The sequence below is a fragment of the Oryctolagus cuniculus genome, chromosome 5 (assembly GCF_964237555.1).
Source record: "Oryctolagus cuniculus chromosome 5, mOryCun1.1, whole genome shotgun sequence".
In the NCBI taxonomy this organism is placed as follows: domain Eukaryota; kingdom Metazoa; phylum Chordata; class Mammalia; order Lagomorpha; family Leporidae; genus Oryctolagus; species Oryctolagus cuniculus.
Window position 1 is genome coordinate 15,068,019 of NC_091436.1, and position 6,314 is coordinate 15,074,332.

Consider the following 6,314-nt stretch of genomic DNA (forward strand, 5'->3'; position numbering starts at 1 on the left):
CACCACAGAAATAAAAAGAATCATCAGAAATTACTACAAGGACTTGTATGCCAGCAAACAGGGAAACCTATCAGAAATGGATAGATTCCTGGACACATGCCACCTGCCTAAATTGAACCAGGAAGACATCAAAAACCTAAACAGACCCTTAACTGAGACAGAAATTGAAACAGTAATAAAGGCCCTCCCAACAAAGAAAAGCCCAGGACCAGATGGATTCACTGCTGAATTCTACCAGACATTTAAAGAAGAACTAACTCCAATTCTTCTCAAACTATTCAGAACAATCGAAGAAGAGGGAATCCTCCCAAATTCTTTCTATGAAGCCAGCATCACCTTAATTCCTAAGCCAGAGAAAGATGCAGCACTGAAAGAGAATTACAGACCAATATCCCTGATGAACATAGATGCAAAAATCCTCAATAAAATTCTCGCCAATAGAATGCAACAACACATCAGAAAGATCATCCACCCAGACCAAGTGGGATTTATCCCTGGTATGCAGGGATGGTTCAATGTACACAAATCAATCAATGTGATACACCACATTAACAAACTGCAGAAGAAAAACCATATGATTATCTCAATAGATGCCGAGAAAGCATTTGATAAAATACAACACCCGTTCATGATGAAAACTCTAAGCAAACTGGGTTTGGAAGGAACATTCCTCAATACAATCAAAGCAATGTATGAAAAACCCACAGCCAACATCCTATTGAATGGGGAAAAGTTGGAAGCATTTCCACTGAGATCTGGTACCAGACAGGGATGCCCACTCTCACCACTGCTATTCAATATAGTTCTGGAGGTTCTAGCCAGAGCTATTAGGCAAGAAAAAGAAATTAAAGGGATACAAATTGGGAAGGAAGAACTCAAACTATCCCTCTTTGCAGATGACATGATTCTTTATTTAGGGGACCCAAAGAACTCTACTAAGAGACTATTGGAACTCATAGAAGAGTTTGGCAAAGTAGCAGGGTATAAAATCAATGCACAAAAATCAACAGCCTTTGTATACACAGACAATGCCATGGCTGAGGAAGAACTTCTAAGATCAATCCCATTCACAATAGCTACAAAAACAATCAAATACCTTGGAATAAACTTAACCAAGGACGTTAAAGATCTCAACGATGAAAATTACAAAACCTTAAAGAAAGAAATAGAAGAGGATACCAAGAAATGGAAAAATCTTCCATGCTCATGGATTGGAAGAATCAATATCATCAAAATGTCCATTCTCCCAAAAGCAATTTACAGATTCAATGCAATACCAATCAAGATACCGAAGGCCTTCTTCTCAGATCTGGAAAAAATGGTGCTGAAATTTATATGGAGGCACAAGAGACCTCGAATAGCTAAAGCAATCTTGTACAACAAAAACAAAGCCGGAGGCATCACAATACCAGATTTCAGGACATACTACAGGGCAGTTGTAATCAAAACAGCATGGTACTGGTACAGAAACAGATGGATAGACCAATGGAACAGAATTGAAACACCAGAAATCAACCCAAACATCTACAGCCAACTTATATTTGATCAAGGATCTAAAGCCAATTCCTGGAGCAAGGACAGTCTATTCAATAAATGATGCTGGGAAAATTGGATTTCCACGTGCAGAATCCTGAAGCAAGACCCCTACCTTACACCTTACACAAAAATCCACTCAACATGGATTAAAGACCTAAATCTACAACCTGACACCATCAAGTTACTAGAAAACATTGGAGAAACCCTTCAAGATATTGGCACAGGCAAAGAGTTTCTGGAAAAGACCCGGGAGGCACAGGCAGTCAAAGCCAAAATCAACTATTGGGATTGCATCAAATTGAGAAGTTTCTGTACTGCAAAAGAAACAGTCAGGAAAGTGAAGAGACAACCGACAGAATGGGAAAAAAATATTTGCAAACTATGCAACAGATAAAGGGTTAATAACCAGAATCTACAAAGAGATCAAGAAACGCCACAAAACTAAAACCAACAACCCACTTAAGAGATGGGCCAAGGACCTCAATAGACATTTTTCAAAAGAGGAAATCCAAATGGCCAACAGGCACATGAAAAAATGTTCAAGGTCATTAGCAATCAGGGAAATGCAAATCAAAACCACAATGAGGTTTCACCTCACCCCGGTTAGAATGGCTCACATGCAGAAATCTACCAACAACAGATGCTGGTGAGGATGTGGGGAAAAAGGGACACTAACCCACTGTTGGTGGGGATGCAAACTGGTCAAGCCACTATGGAAGTCAGTCTGGAGATTCCTCAGAAACCTGAAGATAACCCTACCGTTCGACCCAGCCATCCCACTCCTTGGAATTTACCCAAAGGAATTTAAATTGGCAAACAAAAAAGCGGTCTGCAGCCTAATGTTTATTGCAGCTCAATTCACAATAGCTAAGACCTGGAACCAACCTAAATGCCCATCAACGGTAGACTGGATAAAGAAATTATGGGATATGTACTCTTTAGAATACTATACCGCAGTAAGAAACAACGAAATCCAGTTATTTGCAACAAAATGGAGGAATCTGGAACACATCATGCTGAGTGAAATAAGCCAGTCCCAAAGGGACAAATACCATATGTTCTCCCTGATCGGTGACGACTGACTGAACACCAAGAGGGAAACCTGTTGGAGTGAGGTGGACACTATGGGAAACGGTGGCTTGATCATAGCCCTGACTGTTAATGAGCAACTTAATACATTATCTGTTTTTTTTATCTGTTCTACTTAATATGACTGGTTTAGTTCTGTAATTGATGCACAGTTATTCTTAAGTGTTAAAAATTAACTGAAATGTGATCCCTGTTGAACATGGGAGTGGGAATGGGAGAGGGAAGAGATGTATAATTTGGGACATGCTCAGGCTGACTTGCCCCAAGTGGTGGAGTTGGAAGCATACTGGGGGATTCCAATTCAATCCCATCGAGGTGGCATGTACCAATGCCATCTCACTGTTCCAGGTGATCAATTTCAGTTCACAGTTGGTCATGGTGGAGGGACTGGGAGTCAAAGGGAGCACATAGACAAGTCTAGTACCTGCTAACGCTAACCAATGGAGCAAATAAAGGGGAGAGTGATCCAACATGGGAAGTGAGATACTCAGCAGACTCATAGAATGGCAGATGTCCTAAATAGCACTCTGGCCTCAGAATCAGCCCTAAAGGCATTCGGATCTGGCTGAAAAGCCCATGAGAGTATTTCAGGCATGGAAAGCCAAGACACTCTGGCAAAAGATCTCTGTGAGTGAGATCCCAGTGGAAAGAACAGGTCATCAAAGAAGGAGGTACCTTTCTCTGAAGGGAGGAGAGAACCTCCACTTTGACTATGAGCTTGTCTAAACAAGATAAGAGTCGGAGAACTCAGAGGGCTTCCATAGCCTTGGAAACTCATGACTGGAGCATAGGGAGATTGCTGATGCCATAAACAGGAGTGTCAATTGGTAAAGTCAACAACAGGAGTCACTGTGCACTTACTCCTCATGTAGGATCTCTGTCCTTAATGTGCTGTGTATTGAGATTTAATATATTTCACTTTGTGTTTCTATGGGGGTGCAAACTGTTGAAATCCTTACTTAATGCATACTAAACTGATCCTCTGTAAAAAAAAAAAAAAAAAAAAAAAGAAATTATCAATTCCCAACTTGACTCTCACTGGGATTAAACATGACAATAGGTCTGATCTGATTTCATCATCATTTAAAAAAAATCATCTATTATTTTTCACTTTATGTTTCTGTGTGCCAGCAAACTGTTGAAATCCATTCTTAATGTATACTAAGCTGATCTTCTGTATATTAAGATAATCGAAAATGAATCTTGATGTGAATGGAAGGGGAGAGGGAGTGGGAAAGGGGAGGGTTGTGGGTGGGAGGGACGGTATGGGGGGGAAGCCATTGTAATCCATAAGTCGTACTTTGGAAATTTATACTCATTAAATAAAAGTTAAAAAAAAATCATCTATTATTTTTCACTTTATGTTTCTGTGTGAGAGCAAACTGTTGAAATCCTTACTTTATGTATACTAAGCTGATCTTCTGTATATTAAGATAATCGAAAATGAATCTTGATGTGAATGGAAGGGGAGAGGGAGTGGGAAAGGGGAGGGTAGTGGGTGGGAGGGACGGTATGTGGGGGAAGCCATTGTAATCCATAAATCGTACTTTGGAAATTTATATTCATTAAATAAAAGTTAAAAAAAATAAAGGAAAACAAATACGCCCCTGAAAAAAAGATTTATTTATGTGTAAGTCAGAGTGACAGAGAGAGAGGGAGAGACAGAGAAGGAGATCCTCCATCCCCCCAGATGGCTGCAATGGTTGGGGCTAGGTCAGATCATAGCCAGGAGCCTAGAATTTAATTCAGGTCTCATATATGTATTGCAAGGACGTTAGTACTTGGACCACTTTCTAGTACCCTCTCAGACACATTAGCAGGGAGCTGGATCAGAGTAGAGCAGCTGGGATTCCATTAAGAACTCCAATGTAGGATGATGGTATTGCAAAAAGGCAATTTAACCTTCTGCACCACAATGCTGGCCCCTATAAAATTTCCTTAACTTTCATCCTAGTACTACTTTATGAATTAAAGTGGGCTCATTAACATGAGATGGAGGATAAACTCTCACTGAGTAATCCAAATTCCAAAACAATTTTTTGTTCTCTGAATTATGGTCAGAATTTGCTATTGGATTCCTTTTTATCTGAGCCAAATTATAAATTCCACATATGAACTCACTGATGATCCATTTCTTCAGATTCTTTGATTTCCTTATAAGTCTTCCTGACATAAGAAGTGAGAAATGGCTGAAGAAATGTGGGAAATTTAAGCATGGATTAGAGACCTATTGTGTGAACTACTGCACTTACAGTATTTCCAGAGAAAAATGTCAAGATTCAATATTCACTTTTTAGTGACACTTGAGCCAGAAAGAGCTTTACCTTCCCTGAGTTGACTTGTAGGTCAGATTGATAAGTACATGATCTTTGCTCTTTGGTGCTTGGGCAGAAGGAACTGTTGACTAACTTTGAGGCAGACTCTTGAGGGCATTCAATCCCCATTGGAGCAGAGGTGCTGGCCCCCTTGCTGGCGAATAGACCAAATGAAAGGTCACTGAAGAGAGAGATCAAATAAAAGCCCTCTCTCAGGCACCTCCTGGACTGCAGAACAGCCCTGGGGAAGCAGTCCTGATGCACACAATGTCCCACTTTAATACCCTTAATGTTTGATTCCTGGAAAATTTAATCTTGTTTCCCAGTTTGTCAAAAGCTGTAGATATAAAGTATAGTTCCAAAGCACTCATGTCAATGTCTTGAAGCAAAAGTCATTCTTGGGCATTCCAAGCAGTGAGACTGATTTCCTTATGACTCCTTAATTTAGTGGAAAAAGAGGACTTCTGTCCTGTCTTGCAGGAACTCACCAGCTGAAACAGGCAATGAAAAAACAGGCATGAAAATTGCATCAGCCCATCACTTGCATGTCTAAAATCTGTATGGACACCTGGGTTGCTCTGGGGTGAAGTTTACCAAAGCTCTTTAGCAGCCTTTGACTTCCGGTTCTTGATTCTGATGCTTAATGATTACTTCTAAAACTGAAGTGCATAACTTGGCAACAAGAATTTACCATTCACATAAGCCTCACTGAATTAAACTAATCCCATATAGAAGTTACTTAAATATAAGTCACTCATGTAATTATTTAATTTCCAATTATAAACAGATTGGAAATTAGGGTGTAAAATTTAGTAAATAACATTCACAGAAAATACATCTATTTCAGAGAGACAGAGAGAAAGGTCTTCCTTCCGCTGGTTCACTCCCCAAATGGCTGCTACTGCCGGTGCTGTGCCCATCTGATGCCAGGAGCCAGGTGCTTTCTCCTAGTCTCCCATGCAGGTACAGGGGCCCAAGCACTTGGGCCATCCTCCACTGCCCTCCGGGGCCACAGCAGAGAGCTAGACTGAGAGAGGAGCGACCGGGACTAGAACCTGGACCCATATAGGATGCTGGTGCAGCAGGCAGAGGATTAACCAAGTGAGCCATGGCGCTGACCCTTGCAATGATGTTTAAAGATATAATTATTATGAAAGGCTCCACATGGAACTCACATTTGGCTATCATCATTTATTTAAAACTTTGCCTGTCCTTTTTGGCTATAGTCTCAGAACAGCACTCCTCTAGTGAGCTGCTCAACAAAAGCTGAGATCTCAAATGAAGAATTTTTTCAGTTCTATTCCATGAGTCTTGTCTTCACTAACTATACACAATGTCAGTTTCCCCTTCTATGATAAATTTCTTTCTTTTTTA